Source organism: Crinia signifera, chromosome 7 (assembly GCF_055691185.1).
Source record: "Crinia signifera chromosome 7, ASM5569118v1, whole genome shotgun sequence".
In the NCBI taxonomy this organism is placed as follows: Eukaryota; Metazoa; Chordata; class Amphibia; order Anura; family Myobatrachidae; genus Crinia; species Crinia signifera.
The window spans coordinates 190,494,667-190,520,546 of record NC_139223.1 but is presented as its reverse complement, the minus strand read 5'-3'; the positions used below and the strand labels follow the sequence as shown (position 1 = coordinate 190,520,546).

Below are 25,880 nucleotides of genomic sequence, written 5' to 3'. Positions count from 1 at the left end.
CAATATTTCATCCATATAATTGTATGCTGTTACTTAGACAATTGACATGGGGCAGTACTAGGCAGCATGGATAGCTTAGGGGTAAGAATTGTTGTGTTGTAACCCTGAGGTCTTGAGTTCAATTCCCAGTCATTTTAAATTTATTGCTACGGCTTGTGCAAAAAATCCCTAAAAACTCCCACGGGGAATGTTTTACACAGAATAAGATGCACACATTGGCGTATCTATAATGGGTGCAGGGTGTGCAATGCACATGGGCCCCTGCACCCATAGAATTATTCATACCCCTCTGGAGTCCAGCAGATGTGGTCAAATAAATCACTGGTGCAGCGGCCATTTTGCCTGTGATTTGTGCATGTTCTGTAGATATGTCCCTAAGAATGAGGCACAGGTGCCATTTTCCCAGAGACTTCGCAAGTGCAGTAGACTTTGGCACAAAGCCAGAGTTTACAGTGCGGCGGCCACTGACAGAGAAAACTGGGGCACAAATCTACAAGAGCAACAAATGTGCACGATTGGAAAGGGGGCGTGGCCTTGATAAGAGGGGGTGGGGGGATTGCTTTACTGCCTGACTCCATTTTTCCCACTCCCAGGGGTCCTGGAAATGCTGGCTGCATCATGTAACAGTGTAGGCAACAGTGCTGGTTCCTACACTGTGACAGGAGCCAGATCCTGCATGTAGTGTTTCAGTGCAGCACTTGGCTCCTGTCATAGAGTAGGAGCCTGCATTTTTTACGTTAGCCCTCATCAGGTGACACTGGGGGTGAGGCCCACACCCTATATCGATGCCGCTGCAAACTCCTGATGCTCAGTCGTACACTCTTGGGGGCAACATAGCCTAGAGACACACCAAGCAGTATTCTAGCAGCAATGGACGCTGAAAGTGGGCGTCTTCCTTTGCACAAATGCTGCTGCAAAGTCCGTTCTGTACATATCCGCATATGATCTGTACAGAATGGAATTTGCAGCAGCATTTGCATACAGGCAGGAGACAGCCAATAAAAACAGCCGCTGCCGCATCTGTCTCCACCTCCTGAATCTGGTCCTTTATCATGTTAACAATAAGACAATCACATGCTTCGAAGGTTTTATTCCTATTATTATGCTTCACCATGTGCAAAGATCAGAGAACATTCTTAATTGTAAGTTATAAATTGTGTGCTTGAGTCTTAATTATTATTTATCTATCACACAGAGATCTCTCCAACGTGATTTTATGCTGGTAGGATCGGCCGCTCGTTAGCAGTAAGCTCTTTATTGCCCAATTCTCATTTCAATTGCCCATAGAGCTGATCATCGTCCTGTCGCCTGTGAATGAGACGCATTTATCTAGACAGATACACGGCCGTCTGGAATGAGGGCAATGAAAGCAATGTCCTTAATGGAATGTTAAGTTGCCATTGACAGTTATATGGCTGTATGTGTTACATGTTCTTCTGGACATTTGAGACACAGCATTAGTTATGGTGAAATCAGTGGCGTTAGTTCGTTCCAGTTGCCCGGACGCAAGATAAATATTGGTGCCCCCCAAATAACTAAATCAGTAAGGTGTCTGTGACGGCGTAACTAGAAGGATGTGGGCCCCATAGCAAAATATTGGAACCCCCCCCCCATTGTCACTATAATGCCCATTTTTGGGAGAAAGGGTGGTGCAGAAGAGTGATAGAGTAAGAGACAAAGGGTGTTGGGGAGAGATAAATGGGGAGAGGGCTTTTTGGAAAAGGAGGGAGAGAGAATAAAAGTACGAGTAGGAGTGAAAGTGTCGACGAGAGACAGGGGGAGAGTGTGTCGGCAAGAGACTGGGGGAGAGAGAGTGTCGGCAAGAGACTGGGGGAGAGAGAGAGTGTCGGCAAGAGACTGGGGGAGAGAGAGAGTGTCGGCAAGAGATGGGAAGAGAGAGAGTGTCGGCAAGAGACGGGGAGAGAGTGTCGGCAAGAGACTGGGGAAGAGTGAGAGTGTCGGCAAGAGACTGGGGGAGAGAGAGTGTCGGCAAGAGATGGGGAGAGAGAGTGTCTGCACGAGACGGGGTGAAAGAGGTTGCTGTGATGAGCCAGGGCTAAAGATAGAGGACAGCAGGGAGAGAGAGCGAGTTTGTGCCGGGTAGAGGGGGGGGAGAAGACTGTCAGAGAGAGTGACAGGAGGGAGAGACAGCGCAGGTAGAGGGAGGGATGGAAAACAGAGAGGATTAAGAGGTGAGAGAGTTGGAGTGAGAGATTGTGTACATCCCCCCCTCTTTTTAGTAACGGTGCTGCTGTGTACCTCCTAAACCACCAGCACCCCCCTCCCAGTAAAGGTGTTGCTGGGTACCCGCTCCCCTCCCTCCTTTTAGTAATGGTGCCGCTGGGTACCTCCTCAACCCCTTCTAATAAAGGTTCTACTGTGTACCTCCTCAAAGCCCCCCTCCCCCTCCTCCTCCTAATAAAGGTGCCGCTCTGTACCTGCTAAAACTGCCGGGTCTCCACTCCCCACCACCGGGTCCCCGCACCGCCGAGACCACGCACTGCAGCACATCGGCTGGTCTCCGCGGCGTTGCGCTTGTCACCACTGCATGCCGCCGGGTCACCGCACTGCTGCGCCTGTCTCCACTTGCGCACCACCATGCTGGTTGTAGTGATATCAGTGCGCTAGCAGCTGGACAGGACACACAGGTCAGGCGCTCTTCTATTTCGCGCCAGTGCTAACTAGTCACTAGAGAGTGGACTGCCTCCTCCAGCGCTCTGTTGTAATTCTCCAGTCCTGTAAGTCCCAGAACGGACTTCACTGGGGGCACGGGACACTGGCAGACACTGGCACAGCAGCGCTATTTAAAAAAATTACAAGGGTGCAGGGGATTGCTAGCTTAGCCTCAGCCCCCCCCCCACCCGCCGGGCCCCATAGCAACTGCATCCCCTGCACCCTCCATTGTTACGTCACTGTGTCTGTCTCTAGTAAGACAGGTCATGGGTTCCAATACAGGATGTGACACTTGCAAAAATGATATTAGAAGGGGGAGTCAGCCTGAGAAGCGATATCAATGGCTTTAAATTAACTGATTCAAACTGTCAGGGGAGGAAAGGTGCCCCCTTAGGAGCAGGAGCCCGGCGGCAGATGACTCCATTGTCTCCCAGAGTTACGCCTCTGGGTGAAATGCCAATGGTTGGAATACCATTATCGAGTATCTCAGGGGTCAGCCGGTGAGTTATAGCTTTATGAAAAAGTAGGTAACACACATTGGGCCTGATTCAGACCTTTTTTGGCCGGCTGCGTGTACTCGCAGCCTGGCAATCAGGTAACCCCGACTCCATCTAAACGGACTTTTATCCTGGTCCCGGAGATGGCCAAATTTAGGGCAGGTGCTAAAGTCATGTGACACCAATCAGGCATCGATACGTCTGTGTTCACCGGAGTACGCCCAGCGCTTCTCCCCCTGCCTGCCCCACTATGGAGCGAATGTCTCCTGGGGTTTGCACATGCGCATACTATTGGGGATGAATTCGGCCCGCTGTGAGCGTGTCTGAATCGGCCTCATAATTCATAATGAAAGTGGGGATGTGAATGAGATCTCTTGGCCATGATAATACTCATTGGGGACATTTACTAAGATGTGAGTTGTATTTCACATGAGATGTTTCTATGGGCAACCAATCAGAAACGACTTATTTTTTTTAGCATCTTCTAGAACACAAGTTCGCAAACTCGGTCCTTGGGACCCCACACAGTGCATGTTTTGCAGGTCTCCTCACAGAATCACAAGTGAAATAATTAGCTCCACCTGTGGATCTTTTAAATGTGTCAGTGAGCAATGAGTGCAGCTGTGCACCTGCCGGGTGACCTGGAAACCGTGAACTGTGTGGGGTCCCGAGGACCAGATTTGAGAACCCCTATTCTAGAAGATAATAGATAGTATCCGATTGGTTGCCCATAGCAATATCCCATGTGAAATACAACCAACTCACATCTTAGTAAATTTCCCCCATAAAGTCTTAAGGCCCCCACACACTAGAACGATTTTTTGGCCGATTGTACGATTTCCGACCGATCGTCCGATATATCGGGCAATTTTTACCGATATATCGGACGATCGGTCGGAAATCGGACAATCGGCCATAAAATCGTTCTAGTGTGTGGGGGCCTTTACTCAGGATTCAGTGGGTGAAATTTAATAAGATGAGAGATTCAGAAAGTAATAGATTTGGTAAGAAATCTCCTGGTTTTTTTTTAAAGCGGCAATCATTTACACTGCAAGACCAGTTTAATTTTGCAGTGTAAATGGTTGCCGTTTTAAAAAAAAAACCTTTAAAAATTTTCGGTACTTGTTTCCTAGCACGGCACCACCGATTTTAATTGTATTGATCGGGCCGCAAAAATCGCGTCGATTGCATTGCATGCCAACCAAATCTCATGCAATGCGATCGACGCGATCAACGTGATTTTTACATTTGAATCAATGTGAAATGGTCCCCGAGACCGAATTTTACATTGATTTCAATGTAAAATGCCCCAAAACCCCCCATTTTGATAGCAACCCCCCCTGATGGGTAAAATGGCCCTCCATTGTTAACGCCACCCCACTATTGACACCAACCCGAAGTGTGGCGAGCGCAGCGAGCCCGCGAGGGGCGGCGGTACGCGTCCTACGACCTTTTCATACCCCCACTATCCACGTCGGCGTGGTGTTGATTTTATATAGTGCCTGAAGCGTGGCGAGCGCAGCGAGGGGACGCGCATAACTTCACAGGCATATGCGTCCCCTCGTGGGGCTCACTGCGCTCGCCACGCTTCGGGCTCGGTGGCTCGATGCGCTCGCCACACTATTTAAAATCAACTCCACGCCGACGTGGATAGTGGGGGTATGAAAAGGTCGTAGGACGTGTACCGCCCCCCTCGCAACTTAAACGAATTTAACATTGTTCTCTATGGGAAAATCGCGTTGATTGCGTCGGTCTCATCGTGGCCCATTATAATGGGCCACGATGGACGCGATCAACGCGATTTTGTTTTTACCACCAATTAAAGCTGGTAATTGACAGAAAATCGTGTCGATCGCATGCCTTAAGTACCTTAACTTGCATGAGATCAACCCTGACGGGTGCCGTTCTAGGAAACAAGTACCAAAATTTCTTACCAAATCTCTCACTTTCTGAATCTCTCAACCTATTAAATTTCACCCCAAGTTTCTAGAAAGCAAGAATTAGCATGGATGGTCTTCCAGTGCACCCAATTAATTTACAATGTTAAAATATATATATAGACCTAACAATAATATTTAGCCCTTTTGCCACATTTTTACCCTAGAGGTTGTGGAGTCAAATCTACCAGCTAAGATATGTGTGCTGCCTATAACAGGGGCACAGAGTCTGCCAGTAGAACACATCAGACTAGAGAAGCCGGCAAAGATGGACATCGATGGCGGATTGAGTTTAGAAACTCAAAACTTTATTAAATTCATTGATTTTGAGCATCAACCCGGTATCAATCTGCCGCAATGCCCGTCGGTATCAAAATGCCACCTAACCCCCAGCATAGTAAACTTTTTATGGCAATAGTTTGTGTTATTAAAGGGAGTAGGAAGCAGATGAACTGGGGATGAAGATTTATATCACATTTATTAAGCTATTGTAACACCATCAACAAAATACAGCAGTCACTGGCACAATCTCATCCAACACATCATTATCACTTTTTTATCAGTTCGGTTAGCAACATTGTGATTATATTCATAATATTTATAAAGCTGAACAATCAAAACAATGCAGAACATCTGTCAGCGGTGATACATGACTTTTTATTTTAATAATCTTCTTCATATTGTGTGTGCAGTGCCGGGATCTCTGAGTTTACGATTTTTTTCTCTAATATACAGCTATAGATTTGTTTTCCAAGAGAAGCACTAGGTGGCAATTAAAAGTCTCAAATAACCTGTAGGATTAGCAGAAAACATTATTGTGCAATTTATTACTTTCAGCTTGGCTGAAAATTTTACATCAACAAAGAACAGGTGGCTGGGAAAATGGAGATTTACTCCTGAACCGTACTTGCTCTTATTTAAGGAAGATATTACAAAAACCAATAAGGAAATGTTCAGCTTACATTAGACCAGTGGTTCTCCAACTCGGTCATCAGGACCCCACACAGTTCATGCGTTCCAAGTCACCCGACAGGTGCACTCATTACTGAATGACACATTTTAAAAGATCCACAGGTGGAGCTAAGAATTTCACATGGCTGCCTACCTGACCCTCTTCTTCAGGGAGAAAATGCTCTGCTCCTGGACTTCCCTGGTAATGTATGATTGCCATCACCTGTGTGGAGCTAGGTAATTGATAAGAAAGGTGTTTTACCACAGGTGATGGCAATCATACATTACCAGGGAAGCCCAGGAGCAGAGCATTGTGTCCTCCTGGAGAGGGGCATGCTGGGAGATATGGATAATGTATGATTGCCAGCACCTGTGGGGAGCTAGGTAACTGATAAGAAAGGTGTCACCACAGGTGATGGCAATCCTACATTACCAGGGAAGCCCAGGAACAGAGCATTGTGTCCTCCTGGAGAGGGGCATGCTGGGAGATATGGATAATGTATGATTGCCAGCACCTGTGGGGAGCTACGTAACTGATAAGAAAGGTGTCACCACAGGTGATAGCAATCCTACATTACCAGGGAAGTCCAGGAACAGAGCATTTTCTCCCTGAAGGAGAGGGTCAGGTAGGCAGCCCTGGTATTTTACTTGATTCTGTGAGGAGACCTGCAAAACATGCACATTGTGGGGTCCTGAGGACCGATTTGAGAAACTGTGCAGTAGACTAATTGTATTTTCAGGTCTACTAAAAAACATATATCAACAAAATATAATAATAATAATAATAATAATAATAATAATAAAAAATAATACTTTGTACGTCTAATAAAACAGTATAGTGATAAAAATGATGTCATCACAATAGAATGTAATGACATTCTGAACTGAGATTCCTCCCACCAGTGACAGAGAAGCACAGGGGAGAGAGGGTAGTAATAGAGACATTGGGAGAGGGAAAAGGAGAGGAACAATGGCGTTGAAAGAGAGGGGGGATGGGGGGGGGGGGGGGAGAGTGAGAAAATATTTGGGTCCAAATACTTATCCTGGATCCTGTCTGTTATCATCTGAAAGTGGGACTTTATCCGCAGAGAAAAAAGGCTATAATTGGATAGGCCAATAAGGATCATTGGTCAAAAATTGCTCCCATATTTAGATTTTTTAAAATTAGCACATACACCTTAAGAGACATTTCTTATTATTATATGGTGCCTTCCCCAATGGAATTTAAGATCTGTATCAGTTCCACACAAATACATTCTAGAGTTATTGTCATCAGAAGCCAACTAAACTCCAGTGTCACAACAGCGGCAGTTTTCGGCTGATCATCTTCCCCTTCTGGGGTACACTGCTCTCAGAGCTGCAAGAGTGCCCTCTATGTGTCAGAGTATCGAGCCCAATGCTTGAGCTCCAAGGATTTCTCTGCTACTGCATGGCTGGATATCAGTGCACCAATCTCTGCGTCGATTGTACATTCTGTACTCCGGCTCTGATATTGATTTGTTTACAAATTCTTCACCTCTGCCTGTGACCCCTAACCTTGGTTTGCTTTCAAGTTCTGCACCTTATACAGATCTTGGCTTATTTCCGCATTCTGCACCCCTGTCTGTGACCCTTACTGTGGCATCTTTCCAGATTCTGCCCTCTGTCTGTGACCCTTACTGTGGCTTGTTTCCAGATTCTGCCCTCTGTCTGTGACCTTTACCGTAGTTTGTTTCAACATTCTGCACCCCTGTCTATGACTGTTACTGTGGCTTGTTTCCACGTTCTGCCCTCTGTCCTGTGACCCTTACTATAGCTTGTTTCAACATTCTGCCCCCTGTCTGTAACTCTTACTGTGGTCTGTTTCCAGATTCTACCTTCTGTCTGTGACCATTACTGTGGCTTGTTTCCACGTTCTGCTCTCTGTCCTGTGACCCTTATAGTTGCTTGTTTCCAGATTCTACCCCGTCTGTGACCCTTACCGTGGCTTGTTTCCAGATTCTGCCCCCTGTCTGTGACCTTTACTGTGGCTTGTTTCCCCATTCTGCCCTCTGTCCTGTGACCCTTACTGTGGCTTGTTTCCAGATTCTGCCCCCTGTATGTGACCTTTACTGTAGCTTGTTTCCCCATTCTGCCCTCTGTCCTGTGACCCTTACTGTGGCTTGTTTCCACGTTCTACACCCCTGTCTGTAAACCCCTCAACTATTCTTTCACATTCTGCACCATAGCTGGTGACAATGACCTTAGCCTTCCTGACCACCAGTCTACTGATTCTAAACTGCACCTCTAGTCCAACACAGTCACCTCTGGGGCGCAGTGAGAGAATCCCTGTGGTAAAGTCCACCCAACACAAAAAAACAGGTGGTTACCCTTAGATTCTGCTAGAGCTTAGCCCGGTCTGACTGCATGCTAGACCTCCGAAGTGTATCATATAATGAAAGTGTTAGCAAGGTTATTGATGCTGCATCCATCCTAAAATATGTCATCTTTAAACAAATTCTTTTTGCTGATTTTTATATACGCAGTTACTAATTACAGTATTTATTGGCAAGGTTCTGCCATTTAATGCATCTGCAGGCTTCCGATGGAATTACTACCCAGCCTCAGTGAGAAGCCACATAATAAGGTGGCACAATAATACATGTTATTCATTATTTCGGAGAAGATTTAGGTTGTAGTTGAAGTTATTTTGTTTTATAAACGAACACTAAAGAAAGTGCGAGGACTACTTGTTGTTCTTTTCTACTTATTCAATTTGAGCAGAGATGATGATGTTAGCATTTATTGCATTTAGATTGCTCATACATCACGGCTGACATGCGGAGCACGTCTCCTATATCTACCACATATGTGCTTTATTATTACATACCTGATTTAATACTTCATTTTCCAAAAGAAGGGAAAAAGCATTCAGATTAAACAACTGAAATGCAATTTGCTGGAGTTACAAAAGCATAAAAGGAAATAGCTTTGCTTCGTGTGACTTACTTAGAGTAAATCAAGAATATGGCGTACAACTAGTGCAGCGGTAAACGGTGACTATTTTCTGTTATCTGGAGGTCTGGTGCACATAATGCATTGAGACGGTAGCGGAGCAAAGCACCAGGCGAGGGGACGTGGTACACTAAATTAGGGATCCACATGCACAAGTGTCAACATTGACACCAAAAAAGTGTAAAGAAACTCACCGCGACCTTTTTATGGGTCAACATTTGTGTCGTCCTATTTCCAGTGTCCACCTTGTGCATGTCAACTGTTTAGACATAGGCCATTATTCTGGTTGACTCTCTCGGGTGAAAATTTGCACCCTTGCGAGTCAACCAGAGCCCACCCTGCGCCCGCCCCCCCCCCCATCGCACGCCGTTTCGTTCACCCAACATGTGAATGGACGTTTTACATAAGCATCCATTTGCATGCCAGTGGGATCATCCCCAATCTTTCTATGGTCGCCGACCATCAAATGTTGGTGATGGTGCACCCATATGTAAGGGAGTTCCAGGCCACTCGTATATATGCGTGTAGAATTCCAGGGAATTGGGCGGGCAGCTGACATCCGGATATGTCAGCTGCCCACCCCCCCGCACGTGCATCACGAAAGCATTAGCTTGTGTACACCCAGCGTTTTCATATATGCTAATGGCCCAGGCCGGCACACCACGCCCCTCTCCACCCCCCGCTCAAAAGGCAACCTCCCAGCATATATGCATATGCAAAACGTCGGTCCCCCATGCAAATTCATGCCAGACCAAATCAACCTGTATAAGGGCCATAGAACCAAACCCCACGGAACTGAGTCGCCTCCTAGGGATGCTATGGCGGTAAATTTATGATATGAGGTCTATTGAAGATGGGATGTTGCCCATAGCAACCAATCATATTCTACTTATTTATTAATTACCTTCTAGAAGATAATAGATAGAATCTGATTGGTTGCTATGGGCAACATTCTATCTTCAATAGAACTCCCATCTTAGTAAATTTCCCCCTTTATTTTTATGCTAGGTGGCACTACTCTTAGTGTGATCTCCTAGTGCAGTGGTTCCCAACCCTGGTCCTCGAGCACCCCCAACAGTTCACATTTTCCAGGTCACCTGTGGATTTTTAAAATGTGACAGTTGGCGATACCCAGTGCAACGGTTGGGTGACTTGGAAAATCTAAACTGTTAGGGGTACTTGAGGATGGAGCTTGGGAACCATTGTCCTAGGATCATCCAATTATCTTCAGACATACAGTGCTCTACAGGAAAGGTGGCGTCCTACAGGTAAAGACCTCTATAATGTATGTCTGGCTCTAGCAATCCACCTAGTTTTCAGCAGTAGCCCCAACACTCTCTCCTACCTGTTCTTGTAGCTTTAACCAATTAATATCTAAAGATCTTGCCCACAATCCTGTGCTTTGTGTTGGCTCCACCCTAAATCTGTAATGTCATGCTGAGGGGGTGTGTACCGGGAAGAAGAGCACTGAAGGATCGTCCTTAGGTTTTTCCTGGGCAGCTCTACAGAAGCTCTCCTGGCTGCCGGGTGTCATTCTTGGCATCCTGAATGCCAAATGCAAGTACCTGACCGGCAGCACCCCCAGTTGCTGCCCTGCTTGGCCACATTGCTAGAATTTTGTTGGAAAAGAGATCGGTATTATTACCATCAGTAAGTCAGTCAGGGCATTGAATGACCACCGCCTAACCAACCACCAAAATTAAATCAACAGCCACTATATTTAATAAATAGGCCAACCTAAAGCTAGCAATGATTATGTGCAATTTTGCTGGCTGTGTTTAAAAAATGACAGTTAGGAGCCAGGTGATGTGTAAATATACTCTTCCAGTGAATGTGGTATATTTGCCTTTCAAAGTAATAGAAAGCCAAGTCTTTGCAACTATGGACTGCGTTCGCATGGGGGCCGATGTTTTGTTAGTGCGCATTTCTGCGCATGTGTATATGTAGGGTCCATGCACCCATGGCGAACATTCTCTTTGCTGGGTGCATGCACCCAACATAGCGGGTGCGGGGCGGAGAGGGGCGTGGGACGCCGGGCAGTCCCATTACCATATGGAAATGCCCAGCATTTCATTTGCGTTCCAATGAGAACGCTGGGCTTTCTCAAGGTAATGAGGCTGTGACGCGGGTGCGGGCAGCTGACATCAGTGTTTATATTAAACATCCATTTCAGCCTGTGCGAGGGAACCCATATTCTTTCCAAGCAAAATAATGTACATATTTGCTTTAGGTTATACATTACATTATTATCCCTCTTCTCCAGCGGATTCTGCATTATGAGTACAACACTTTGAAGTTTTCAAAAATGTATCGGAAGCTTGAAGAGATTTCCACACTTCTATTATATAATCATCAACCTTGTGTTCTTTCAGCAGACTCACACACATCATCATTGCCTCTGTCTTCCAATCACAATCACAGGAAATACATTGGCAAGTTGGGAAAATAGATCAAAATTCTTGACTTCCATTGTATGTCTGCCAGCGGGTCCCCTGTGAATATAATATTTCCAGCTTTCACAGTGGAGGGTGATAACAGGTTTACATGCATGGCACGCGTCACTAATGGGAGGCAGTTGTTTTTGGAGCAGACCAGTGGAAATTTTCTTGAAAATATTTGGAAAAAAATATCATCCGGGTTCCCACACCCATTTTTTTTTTCATTGAAGAAACACATTTGCTGAAATACATTGTTCACGTTACACATTCATAACACAAACGCCCCTTTGTCTGATTCTTACCACCTGGATCGCGTTGTGTTTCGCCAACTTTATTGACAACAACTTTGTCTACACATTATTTTGTATTTTCTTTTTCCAATGTTGTCTTTATTTTATTTCATTAAGGCTTCTTCTCTGAATTCGTTGTAATGTATTGTTTATTTTTTTAACATTGTTAATGGATTTGTCAGACAATGGGGCCTAGCTTGCTATAATTTCCTGTATGTAGGGATTGTCATTGCTTTAGATCTTTTTTTAGATATTTTTTTATCGGCTTTGCAACTTGAGCTGCCGGAAAATAATTTTGTGTATTTGTTGGGGTTTGCATGATTAAAACTTGAATATACTAACTATCCTGACGTCAGAATGGTGGTTTAAAGCAATCTTCTCTTTGTAGATTACCCCATATACATTAAGTAAAAAAAGGGGTTTCTTTTTCCAATTGGAATATCTATAATGGAGGCGCTGAGAAAGTGTGGGTGCCAGTGGTCCGAGGTGCTATTGTTATGCTGCTGCCGCATCTCTGGCCGGGACCTGCAGATTTACCCGGCTCTCCTCCTGGCTCCTGGTGCTATTAAAAACTGACCTTCAAAAAATGTCTGCCCCCATACAGCAGACAGTTTTTGAGAATGCTAGAGGATGTGGCGGGCCTCTTCTAGCATCCTTAAAAATGGTCTGCTGTTAGGAGCAGCCATCTTGTGAGGGTCAGTTTTCAATAGCAGCACGAGCCACTGCCAGGAGGAGAGGAGTTTGAGGAGCGCTGGGACCGCAGACAAGACCGGAGGAGGACACCCCATACGGAGGGGTAAGGCAGGGTTGGGGGGGGGGGGGGGGGTGCTAGGGTTAACTTTACTTGGGGTAGTGCTGCCAAAATTTTCAGTGGGGGGGCACAAAATTAGTAGTTACGCCACTGCCCTGTGCTATAGACCCTGTGCTTAGGACCAATACTATAGTGCATACCTCCCAACATGACCCTCTCCAGAAGGGACACAATGCTCTGTTTTTGGACTTCTCTCTTAATTTATGATTGCCATCACCTGTGTTGAGCAGTATAGAAGAGAGTAATTTATACCTGCGCACTGAATCTATCTTTTGTGTTTTTCTTGACTAGCAGCTGCACTTAAACGGATGACTGGGTCCGTTTTTCGATACAAGATACAGGAATGGGTGGTAGTGCCGCGCTCTGTCACTGAAATTCTACAGGTGTTTTGAAAAACACCTGTTTTGAGCAGGTTCATTGACAAGAAAGGTGTTTCCCCACAGGTAATCATTACTTAAGAGGGAAGTTCAGGAACAGAGCATGGAAACGGCGCGTGCAGCCACCAGAACAGGGAGAACAGGGAGGCTCGCGGCTAAATGCGGGCAGCACGGATGGTGTAATGGTTAGCATTACTGCCTCACAGCGCTGAGGTCATGAGTTCAATACCCACCATGGCTCTAACTGTGCGGAGTTTGTATATTCTCCCCGTACTTGCGTGGGTTTCCTCCGGGTACTCTGGTTTCCTCCCACAGTCCAAAAATATACTTGGCTTCCAACAAAAATTAACCCTAGAATATCTGTGTGCGCATGTACATGTGGTAGGGAATATAGATTGTAAGCTCCACTGGGGCAGGGACTGATGTGAATGTTCAACTGTACTCTGTAAAGCGCTGCGGAATATGTATGCGCTATATAAGAAACTCTAAATAAATAAATAATAATAAATTAGCCATGAGCCTCGCCATTTGGAGGATTCCTCACCGTCCTAAACGGCGAGGGTGGCTTGTTTTCGGCTATCCTCATTGTTTAACCCCCTCATTGGCCGCATTGAATACAGCCAATGCCCTTCCATGAGCTGCAAGAACCCACCAACCGCTACAGAATTCGCGCATGGCAATTGGTGCAGCAACGATGAGTGGGGCTACATCTGTAGACTTCTTTTATGTCAGGATCCAGTACAATACCAACTGTAACTGATAGGTGGCAGTGCACAGATCAAGTTAAATACGGGGCAATTCAGTTGTGAGTGTTGGTCGCAAATTGTGCTGAATGGATGCTGCGCTCTGGATATCAATGTTCTTGAGTATTGCACCATTAAGGGGTATTGGGTCGAAATAGCCTGAAATGCCTGAAATAGGTCGACATGGGTAAGGTTGGCAGGATGGTAAGGTTGACACAAGCATTAGGTCAACAATGGTACAGTCAAAACGTTGACATGAGTTTTCCACGTTTTTCATCCCGAATGTCAACACAATCAACATGGACACCGTCTAAGTGTACAGCGTCCCCTTGCATGGCTTGCTGCGCTCGGCACACTATTGTATGCTCCCACCCTAGTGGATGGTAGGGCATGAAATACCGCCTGTCGGCACATGTCGGATAAAAAAAAAAAAAGGTAAACACTCATGTCGACCTTTTGACTGTCGGCGACCTCCCCATTGTTGACCTAATGCTTTTGTTGACCTTACGCCCCTGTGGACCTTACCCATGTCGACCTATTTCAGGTGTCGACCTTCAGTGGTCGACGCAATGCATGTAGACCTCAATAGGGTCAACTTTATGACCTTATTTCTCCATTAAAGCGAATCTGCCATCAAGTTTCCGCTGTTCCATTATCTATGTCATGGCCTCACATGGCCTCATGTTATAGTTGGGTTCGGGTCCTGTCAGCCTTTTCTGAGAGCGCAGCTTAAAGACAGCCAAGGGCAGATGTATGAAGCAGCAATACGGAGGAGAAGTGACTCAGAGAAGAAGTGGCCCATGGCGACCAATCAGCACTGAAGTAACATCTCTAATTTGCATAATATAAAATAATACAGAGCAGCTGATTGGTTGCCATGGGCCACTTCTCCTCTGGATCACTTCTCCCTTATCACTGCTTCATACATCTACTTGCCTCAGTGACGTCAATGTGACAGCAGCCTTTCAGATATGTATGTATGTATATATGTATGTATTTATTTTAAAAGATACATACAGCGCTAACACATGTTTAAAGTCTGATTGTGTTGAACCAAGCATTTATCTTTTACTATGAAAATTCAGTTGAATATAGAGCACTACAATCTATCAAACTTTAGGAAGAGACTGTGTCAGTTTTGCAGAGGTTAATTTTTTGCAGTCGCGCCCCCATGTAGAATGTTCGCTCCTAGCTGTGACTGAGCGGAGTCTGGCTGGAGACGCGGGGAGAGGGGAACTGTATGAGGCAGCAGATTGGAGCTGACAGAGCGTGATCCATATTTTTCAGCTAATAAATCTCTGTTATGGAATTCTGTGTCCATCTCCCTTGTCACTTTACGCTGGGACACTGAGGCCTAACATCAAAGGAGCAGAGACACTGGCTTTCTGCTTGAAATGCAGCAGAAAAAATTAAAATACGCATTGTAGTGTTACATTTCTCTATTACCTTTACATCTGGTTGGTGATACCTATCCGCGTAAAAGGAATACTGCATTAATTCATGTCGCAGCTAACATTTACCATCATACCTAATCAGTCCTCGCGGTTTTATTCTCAACGCCAGGTTAATAATGGGGCAGATGGATTTACAGCTCCAGGCCTTCAATTAAACATAGGTCTATTATCATGCCAGTACGATGATGCCCATCTGCTCAGCTGGCCACACTGTTGTCCAAAAATTATGAGTATTAAAGTTGTAGTTCTAGTTTTGTATAAAGAAATAATAATTCTATATGATGTGTGTAGAGAGACAGTGGGGAGAAATCACTGAACAAACCCACTTGGCTCTAGCCACACCCACACATCATTGGACACACCCACATGGCTTTAGCCACACCTATACATCACTAGCCACACCTAAACATCACTAGACACACCCACATGGTTCTAGCCACACCTAAACATCATTGGACACACCCACATGGCTCTAGCCACACCTAAACATCACTAGCCACACCCACTTGGCTCTAGCCACACCTAAACATCACTAGACACCCCCACATGGTTCTAGCCACACCTAAACATCACTGGACACACCCACATGGCTCTAACCACACCTAAACATCAACAGACACACCCACATGGCTCTAGCCACACCCACACATCACTGGACACACCCACATTGTTCTAGCCACATCCAAACATCACTAGCCACACCCACATGGCGCTAGCCACACCTAAACATCAACAGACACACCCACATGGCTCTAGCCACACCCACACATCACTGGACACACCCACATTGTTCTATCCACATCCACACATCACTGGACACACCCACATGGCTCTAGCCACACCTAAACATCACTAGCCACACCCACTTGGTGCTAGCCACACCCACAAATCACTGGACACACCCACATGGCACTAGCCACACCCAACCATCACTGGACACACCCACATGACTCTAGCCACACCCACGCACAGCATCCTCCACTCATTATAGGCCGTTGAACTTTTTCAGTCCAAGGCCCATGTGTCCCTTAATCCGACAGGTATGGGTCGGCTTATCGACAGTAAAATTGTTGTCACTAAGTCGACCAGCATTGGTCAACACACCAAAAGGTCGACATGCATTATGACAACATAGACAAAAGGTGGACACAAAAAAAGATCTACATGAAAAAAGGTTGACAATAGTGGTAGACCTAATGACGGTGAGTGTTTGCATAAGCAATCACAGGTCAATCCTGAAACAAATACGATTCATAATTGTTCTGTTTAAGGGAAATATATTTCTAAAGACAACACATTTTCTTTAAAAGATAACAGATGTTCCACACACCAGAAGATGCCTACAGTATGTTTAGTAGTATAACACAGAAAATGGTCAACAGTAAAACCTAACCTAAAGGAAAAACAGATGTGTAGTAGTGAAGAGGCTCTGACTGTAATGGCTGCGATAATAAAGCCAACACATTGTATGCAACACAAACCAGCTCAGTTGTTCTTCAACCACCTTTAATGCATTGGGGATAATTCAAAGGTGGACGCAGCTGCAATAGTTCCAATAGCGGCTTTTATATCTCTATAGCAATACTGAGGCTGACGGGTTATATACTGAGACACCCTCCGCCTGAAGTGCGAAACCCTCGGGATGTGGTCATTAGGTCCACAGTGTCTAGGTCGACAGGCAAAAGGTTGACACATGAAAAAGTCGACATGCAAAAGGTCGACATGAATAATGTTGACATGAGTATTTCACCTTTTTGTTTAAAAAAAAAAGGACATGTCCAAGGACATGGTAAACATCCAAGTGGACCTTGAGGGGCAATATAATTGTGACATGCTCGAAGCATGGCAAGCACACATATAGTCAAACTCATGTCAACCCTTTTTATGTCGACATTTTTAATGTAGACCTTTTGCTTTTGCCGACCTTTTGACCATGTTGACCGTTTTATGTGTTGTTGGGTTTGACTGTCGAGCAATAGTGGTTGTCATTTTGACTGATGACCTAGACACTGTCAACCTTACGACCCGTACCCATTCCCTCAATGTGCACGATATCTATCTATCTATCTATCTATCTATCTATCTATCTATCTATCTATCTATCTATCTATCTATCTATCATATATACCATGACAATATTATCATGCCACTTCAGGTCTAGAACATGTCTAGCCTAAGAACTATCAGTAATTAATAACAATTATTGACATGTCTTGGGTCTCCTATTGCCGTGGTCCAATTTCTATTGTTGCTTGCGGTAGAAGTTTGGAGTCAGGGTGATCTCACAGTAGTCAGCGGCTGCTCCTCAGTCTGCTCTCCCCTGCAGCCGCAATCCAGTACACTGTGCATGATGACCATGTCCACACAGACACAGAGGAAGGTGGAAGGAAGAGGAGAGCTCATCTGCTGTACTGTCACTGTACTTGGCTGTGTAACCTGCATTATTGGCTGGATCTCGGCTGTGTAACCTGCGTTATTGGCTGGATCTCGGCTGTGTAACCTACGTTATTGGCTGGCCCTGCAACCCCCTCCCCTCCATGCTTTGTGGCTCCTCCTGCAACCAGGAAGTGCCGCCTATAGGCCTGTGTCTTGCGAGTCGTTACTAATGTGCACATCATTAGCGATATTCAGCATACACACCAGACGAGTTTGAACTAGGGCCTTTCTGAGCGACATCTTTTACAAACTCATCCAGTGTGTACAGGGCTTTATTTATGTGAGAAACAAATATACACTTAAGGCTCCCATACACTAGTACGATATGGCCCTTTTTCACAGGATTTTGACATATTGAGCCGATAAATTGTGTGAAAAGTACCATATCGTATGTTATTTACTTCCGATTCCGATTGGATGCAAGGTCCTGTACGCATTGGACCTCATCCTGATATCATCATGGCTGTCCCAAGGGTCCATTGTGCCCCGCAACCATGACTGGAATTGCATACAAAACAACATATGCAAAAGAACCCCATACGATGTATTATTTATTACCAGTTATTTATATAGCGCATACATATTCCGCAGCGCTTTACAGGGAATATTTGAACACTCACATCAGTCCCTGCCCCAGTGGAGCTTACAATCTATATTCCCTACCACATGTACACGCACACAGACATTCTAGGGTTAATTTTGTTGGAAGCAGTGGCGTAACTACCATGAGTGCAGGGGGTGCAGCTGCTATGGGGCCCGAGCTGTCTCCAGGGCCCGCAGCTCCCCCTGCACCCACTGAAGTCTGCCATCAATGTTCACCAGTTATCCCTCTCCCTGCCGGAGAGTGTGGTCAGTAGCAGAGCCTGCTCCTCCAGTCCTGGCCCGCAGAAGCAGCAGCCACAGAGGCAGTGTCCTACCTCAGCCACCACAGTTTTCACTAGCGTAGCCTTAACTATCAGGCCCCACTTCGGGCACCGTCCAAGACGCAATTCGCGGCAATTTAGGGGGCGGAGCTTAATGCCGGGAAGGCTCCGCCCCCATCAGAGACCTTTGGCTGACTGCTCAGGAGTCAGGCTGCTTTTTTGAGGTAATTAATTTTCTCTCTCCTCCCTTATTTCGTCCTTTACACCTTCACAATCACTCAATACAACTCTATAAATCCAAATGTATATGAAATAGCTGTCTGCTACTGTAAGCAGGGTCGGCTGACAAATTACTGTAGGCGTAAAACTGCTACTTCATTGTGTGTGTGACTGCGTGTGCATGTGAGACACAGTGTCACAGTCAGTCTAAAGCTGCCCATACACGGAGCCGTTCGCTGGCATCCGTTCTGTACTATGCGATGCGCGCTCCCGCACATCACATAGTACGGCATACCTCCCAACTGTCACGATTTTAGAGGGACAGTCCCGATTTTCGGGTCCTGTCCCGTTGTCCCACCCGCGGCAGGCATTGTCCCGCTGCGTGGGGGGTGACAGTTGGGAGACCCCCAATCTAGTAGAATAGACGCTGTGCGCATGCGCACAGCGTCTATTCTCGTATGAAAATGAGGTTGCGGCTAATTAGCATAAGCCGCGCCCTCATTTGCATACGCCCCGCCCCCTTTTCATACAGACAGACGTTGGGAGGTATGGTACGGTACAAAAAGTATGTGCTGCACATACTTTTTGTACTAGCTACACATCGGATCGGATCGCAGTGCATGCACACTGCATGCACTAGGGATGCGATCCGATACGATGTGTGCTGTTTAAGTCCCAAACTGATCCGTTAAACGGACCGTGTATGGGCAGCTTAAGTGTGTAACCCCTTCCCTTTTGTGTGACATTGTGCTTCCCTCCTCTCCCCACCTTGTGTGACACTGTATACCCCCTACCCCTGTGCCTGTGACACCCTATAACCCCCTCCTTAATGTATGTGACAGTATACACACCCCCTACCCCTGTATGTGTGTCTGTGTGTTACACCATGTACCCTCCTATCCCTGTGTGTTTGTGATGCCTTGTACCCCCAAACAACCTGTGCGTGTGTCACCCTATACACTGTACCTGTGTACCTCCACACCCTGTAGAAGGGGGGCCCCTTGAAAATTTTGCTATGGGGCCCACCAAGTCCTAGTTACGCCCCTGGTTGGAAGCCAATTAACCTACCAGTATGCAGTATATTTGGATTGTAGGAGGAAACTGGAGTACCCGGAGGAAACCCACACAAGTATGTTGCTGACACTGGTGGGAGGGTTTGAAGGTCAGACCAATTGTCACTACCTGTCACCCTGATCACATATCTTTTATTAGAAATTAAGGTACTTGTTTCCTAGCATGGCGCCCGTCGTAGGTGATCGCATACCTTAACTTAAGGTATGTGATGGACGCAACCGACGCGATTTCAGGGCTATTTTTAGCCTTTTCCCCAACAATTAAAAAATCGCGTCCATCGCATGCCTTAGGTTAAGGCATGCGATGCGACCGATGCGATGGACGCGATTTTACATAGGGAACAATGGTAAATGGGCCAATGGACCCGATTTTTCATTGTATACCCACCCTTATGGGTATTTTACATGTGAAATGCCCCCCCCCCCATTGTTAACGCCACCCCATGATGAACGCCAACCCGAAGCGTGGCGATTGCAGCGATCCCGAGAGGGGCGGCGGTACGCATCCTTCGCCACACTATATAAAATCGACTCCACGCCGACGTGGATAGTGGGGGTATGAAAAGGTCGGAGGGCACGTACAGCCGCCCCTCGCGGGCTCGCTGCGCTCGCCACGCTTCCGGTTGGTGTTGATCGTGGGGTGGCGTTAACAATGGGGGGGCATATGACCCATCACAGTGGGTATACAATGAAAATTGGGGTCTGGGGGCATTTAACATTGGTTCCACTTTAAAAAATCGCATGGATCGCGTCAATCGCATCGCATGCGATTTGGATGCATGCGATGCGATTGACGCGATTTTTTTGGACCCGATGGATACAATCTTTATCGCAGGCGCCGTGCTAGGAAACAAGTACTGAAATTAATTTTATTATTCCTATAGACTGGAAAAACATATTTGTAAATATAAACTCACCATGTATGGTCATATATTGCACAATTTCCAGGGTGGTCTATGCAAATTACAAATATACAGAATTTTAACAATATCTGAAAGTCAGATCTGTCCATTCAGTTACATTATTTAAGTATTAAAATGAAGATTTACACAGGGGGAGATGTACTAAGCCTTTTATAGATAAAGGAGAGAGAGAGAGAGAGGGGGGAAGTACCAGCCATCAGCTCCTAACTGCCGTGTTACATGTTGTGCATCAAAAATGACAGTTGGAAGCAGGTTAGTTGGTACATTATCTCTTTCCACTTTATCACTCTTTGAGGCATAGTACATGTGTCCAACAACTATTTATTTTAACATTGATAAAAATAAGTACATATATATATACATATATATATATATATATATATATATCTGTACAGGACCGGCACACCGTTTCCAAGAAGCCAATTACCGGGGTGCAACCGCCAAATAAAAGGTATGCAGTTTGTAGAGAAGCGGCACTCACTCGGATTCAGCAAAGAAATTTCAACACCAGTCAGGTATGTATAGCAGATAACGTTTCGGAGTATCAATCCTTTATCAAATCAAAAGCAACATGGAGTGACAAGAAAACACGCTTACCTAAATAGGAGAATCAGGACAGGATCCACCTGCGTGATCTGCTGGGCGGGCGTCCACCATGCTCCAACGTACTTCCGGGCGTCCTGACGCTCCAGGGAGCAAACACTACGTGAAAGCTTTGCTGGTTGCCAGGCAACCCCCGCACCGCATCGCCGCTGGCTGGTCCTGTATGTAAACAAACAGACAGTGTCAAGATCCAGGCATCACATCGAGGTGTAATCATATACTAAGTATCTGCACAGGTAGCTTATATGCAGACCTGTTTCAAAGCAAAGGATATCCTGCGCAGTACTTGCTATAAAAAAATAAGCAAAAAACATACACATATACACAAAAATACAAAAGCACAAAAAGACGTAAAGAGACGGAATACTGTTCACAGAAACATATTGAGAGACCACTGTTCATTAAGGCCTCTAGGCCACATCGTGTCGAGATTGTAGATCCAGCGGCTCTCCAGCTGGAGAAGTCTTTTTGCCCGATCTCCTCCTCTTAAACTAAACGGGACCTGGTCAATGATAGTATACCTCAGGCTGGCAAGAGGATGTTTGGCCAGCATGAAGTGGCGCGCCCTACGTGAGAGGATAGCCAATCATAGGGCGGCTATCAGAGCAGCAATCAACAAACAGGAGCATGATCAACCAGTGGCGCGCCACTTCATGCTGGCCAAACATCCTCTTGCCAGCCTGAGGTATACTATCATTGACCAGGTCCCGTTTAGTTTAAGAGGAGGAGATCTGGCAAAAAGACTTCTCCAGCTGGAGAGCCGCTGGATCTACAATCTCGACACGATGTGGCCTAGAGGCCTTAATGAACAGTGGTCTCTCAATATGTTTCTGTGAACAGTATTCCGTCTCTTTACGTCTTTTTGTGCTTTTGTATTTTTGTGTATATGTGTATGTTTTTTGCTTATTTTTTTATAGCAAGTACTGCGCAGGATATCCTTTGCTTTGAAACAGGTCTTCATATAAGCTACCTGTGCAGATACTTAGTATATGATTACACCTCGATGTGATGCCTGGATCTTGACACTGTCTGTTTGTTTACATACAGGACCAGCCAGCGGCGATGCGGTGCGGGGGTTGCCTGGCAACCAGCGAAGCTTTCACGTAGTGTACGCTCCCTGGAGCGTCAGGACGCCCGGAAGTACGTTGGAGCATGGTGGACGCCCGCCCAGCAGATCACGCAGGTGGATCCTGTCCTGATTCTCCTATTTAGGTAAGCGTGTTTTCTTGTCACTCCATGTTGCTTTTGATTTGATAAAGGATTGATACTCCGAAACGTTATCTGCTATACATACCTGACTGGTGTTGAAATTTCTTTGCTGAATCCGAGTGAGTGCCGCTTCTCTACAAAATATATATATATATATATATATATATATATATATATATAGGAAAACAGCAGACAAGCGGCGGCACTCCAAGGATTTTTAATCGTGCAAAAAAGAATCTCCAACGTTTCGGGGACTAGCCCCTTTGTCAAGGGGCTAGTCCCCGAAACGTTGGAGATTCTTTTTTGCACGATTAAAAATCCTTGGAGTGCCGCCGCTTGTCTGCTGTTTTCCTCTACTAAACTGATCCGGAGGGCACCCAGGTGCATACCTATGAATGTTGGAGTGCCGATCCGCACCACTACTCTATATATATATATATAGAGAGAGAGAGAGAGAGAGAGAGAGAGAGAGAGAGAGAGAGAGAGAGAGAGAGAGAGAGAGAGAGAGAGAGAGAGAGAGCAATAGTGGGTTGGCGCCCCTAATGTTGATCACTCCAATAAGATCAACCAAGCCTTAGTCAATATAAATCTAGCACATAGGAAAAAAAGTCCATTCAATCTTTAAATATTTATTAAAAAGTATTTTCTTTCCACACAGTGGTAATAGTTATTCCAGATCTTTGTAAATTTCATTGATACATCTCTGGCACATGGAAACAGCAGAAGAAAGTAACCCAACGCGTTTCGACCCTAAGCGGGACTTCATCAGGGGTTAACGGATCTCACGACAAGATTTTGTATAATTTTCACAGGTAGAGACAATTCATAACAGGATTGTTAATAGGTCCTTGTACAAATGAATGACCTATTTCCAATGTCTGTGTAGGAGGACCGACTGGTGGGAAAAGATTTTTCTCCAAACAATGTTGTTGTAAAAGAAACCTTTCTCCCTTTGAACAACAATTTTCCAAAAAAAGGAGCCTTTAGAGGTGGCTATACCTAGAGCGGATAAAAATGATGATAACTGTCTCCCTAAAGGATCTGGGGGGACCCCAGTTGGTTAAAGGGCTGGATATCAGGTAGGTCCAGCTTAATACAATTTAAAAGGCGATAAATTCAGTACAGAATCAGGGGTGCTCCAGGAGGCAATCCTCACCCTTAGTCCTGGAGCACCCCTGATTCTGTATTGTATATTGAATAATTTTGTCCATTTGAGCCGTATTTTTGTTAATCAGTATCACCAATGTGTATTTTTTGTGAAAAGGATTGTTTGTTTTAATTTGTGTGTTTTAATATATGCATTTGGTGGCATCATTCGGGATACAGACATTGTCCGTTGCATTTGTAATAAAAGACCACTGATAGTGGTGAGCTTAAGTCAAATGTAAAAATGTGACTTAAATAGGCATTATGAGTAAGTACTAGTCTGGCTCAATATATGTGCATTATCAGAATAAATGAAGGCAGCCTAAAAAAGTTTTTTTAAAAAAAGTCTTAAATTTTATTTACATATAGAGTCACATGATGCCGTGATGACGCTACTTAATGAGTGCTGACCAACGTCAGGCCAGCCCTCTGACGAAGTCCACGTGACGAAACGCGTTGGTGCGTGGCCTGGCGTTGAACATTCCAGTAGGAGTGTAACCTCTCCAACTAGACGTGCCGCCTGAGGCTACATGCGATTTACATCCGCGGTGTGTTATAACCGCCGCCTATGGTACGTGATCCACTTCTTACTGCACTTGCTTGTGATCACCTTTTAAACAATAAAAACAATACTTACACTATGGAGCGCTCCGCTTTTGTCTTTCTCTAGAAAATCGTTGTGACCTGTGGATCCAGGTATTAAGGGAGCTGCCGGTTCAAACTAAGAACCTAACGTGCATTTTGAATTTCCACTCTGGGACTTGTAGTTCCTCATCTGAAAATCAAGGACTTGCGCACCAGATAATTTTTGTGATATATATATATGTGTGTGGTATGGGAGAAAATAAACCATTGTTTCAAAAGGTCTTATTATTTTTAGTTTAACAAATTGCAAGAGGAGAACTTTTTTTGAACATTTTCCAGACTGGAAGACATTTAGATTAATCCTGGTGGCATTGAGGCACCTTTGCTGCGACCCTTCAAGCATTTGCTCACAGAAATATTTTTCAATTAGAAGACAAGTTTTCTCAGCGGATGTATAAAAAGACCACGGAGACCCATTTACGCGGAGATAATCAATGTTGTTGTTTTTCAGGAGAAAAATTAGCTTTTATTGCAATATTTTATTATTAATGACATGTTCTTGTGAGAAGGTTTCAGGTTAATTATATTTTCATAAATGCTACAACATACACAGCATGCTGTGCGTGCTTGGCGCGTTCCACAGCGGAGGAAGGCTTAGAAAGCCTGTGTAGGTTATTCATTCCCAGGCAGTACATGAAGGTAACACACCGGTGATTGGTAACACTCATATTCAACACCTAAAAATGTTTCCTGCGCTATCCCAAGAGGACAGCTCCAAATTAAAGACCTTTACCCAGGATCTAAAAATATCTTAAAATATGTTAGAGCGAAAGAATCCCCTATGTATAATTATGTATAAGTAGAGCTTATTTTGACTTAATTCTCCCCTACTTGGCATATAAAGACATAAATAATATACTTGATCTGCAAATTAGCATTTTTAATAATAAAAATAATTTATGTATAGCCCACCCCACCGCCGCACCGCAAACTAATAGCGCCTGCTATTAGGTGGGCTTAAAACCCTACATTAAGGGATACATGTGTCTATATAACAGATACCCCTTTCACATTGCATTTATAACCTGGGTTATTGCTGGGTTGTTACCGGGTCGAGGTGCCATGTGAAAGCACCGAAGTGAAAAACCCGGGTCAACCAACCTGTCAATTCAACCCAGGTTATAGGAAAAAGTCGGAGGTGGGTTGGACCAGGGATCAAAATCCAGCGTCGGACCCGGGATCAAATTCCAACTCTGGTCTTGACCGGCGATTAACTAGATTTATCCAGCATGCTGGATAGTAATCGATGGGTTATCTCTATCACTGTTAACAACACCATCATCTCCCCTGTTCCCCAACTCCGCTGCCTGGGTGTCACTCTTGACTCCTCCCTCTCCTTTGCACCCCAGATCCAAGCCCTGGCCCATTCTTGCCGGTTCCAGTTACGCAACATTGCTCGCATCAGGCCCTTTCTCTCACAGAGTGCAACTAAGCTGATCATCCACTCATTAGTCATCTCACGGCTTGACTACTGTAATGCTCTTCTCACTGGCCTCGCTCAATCCCAACTAGCTCCTCTCCAATCTGTCCTCAATGCTGCAGCCAGGCTTATCTTCCTCTCCCGCCGCTCTAACTCTGCTACTCCCCTTCAACAAAATCTGCACTGGCTCCCATTCCCC

The 25,880-nt window shown here is 45.3% G+C and overlaps 1 long non-coding RNA gene across 2 annotated transcripts; it reads left to right on the top strand.

Moving 5' to 3' along the window:
- The first annotated feature begins 23,088 nt into the window (after positions 1-23,088).
- On the top strand, positions 23,089-24,410 carry LOC146019676 (uncharacterized). Of its 2 annotated transcripts, XR_014450657.1 has the most exons (4): positions 23,089-23,282; positions 23,357-23,549; positions 23,986-24,187; positions 24,287-24,405. It is a non-coding gene; the product is annotated as an uncharacterized LOC146019676 (long non-coding RNA). The 2 variants fall into 2 exon arrangements; XR_014450656.1 differs by having other exon boundaries at positions 23,986-24,410.
- Positions 24,411-25,880: the final 1,470 nt, after the last annotated feature.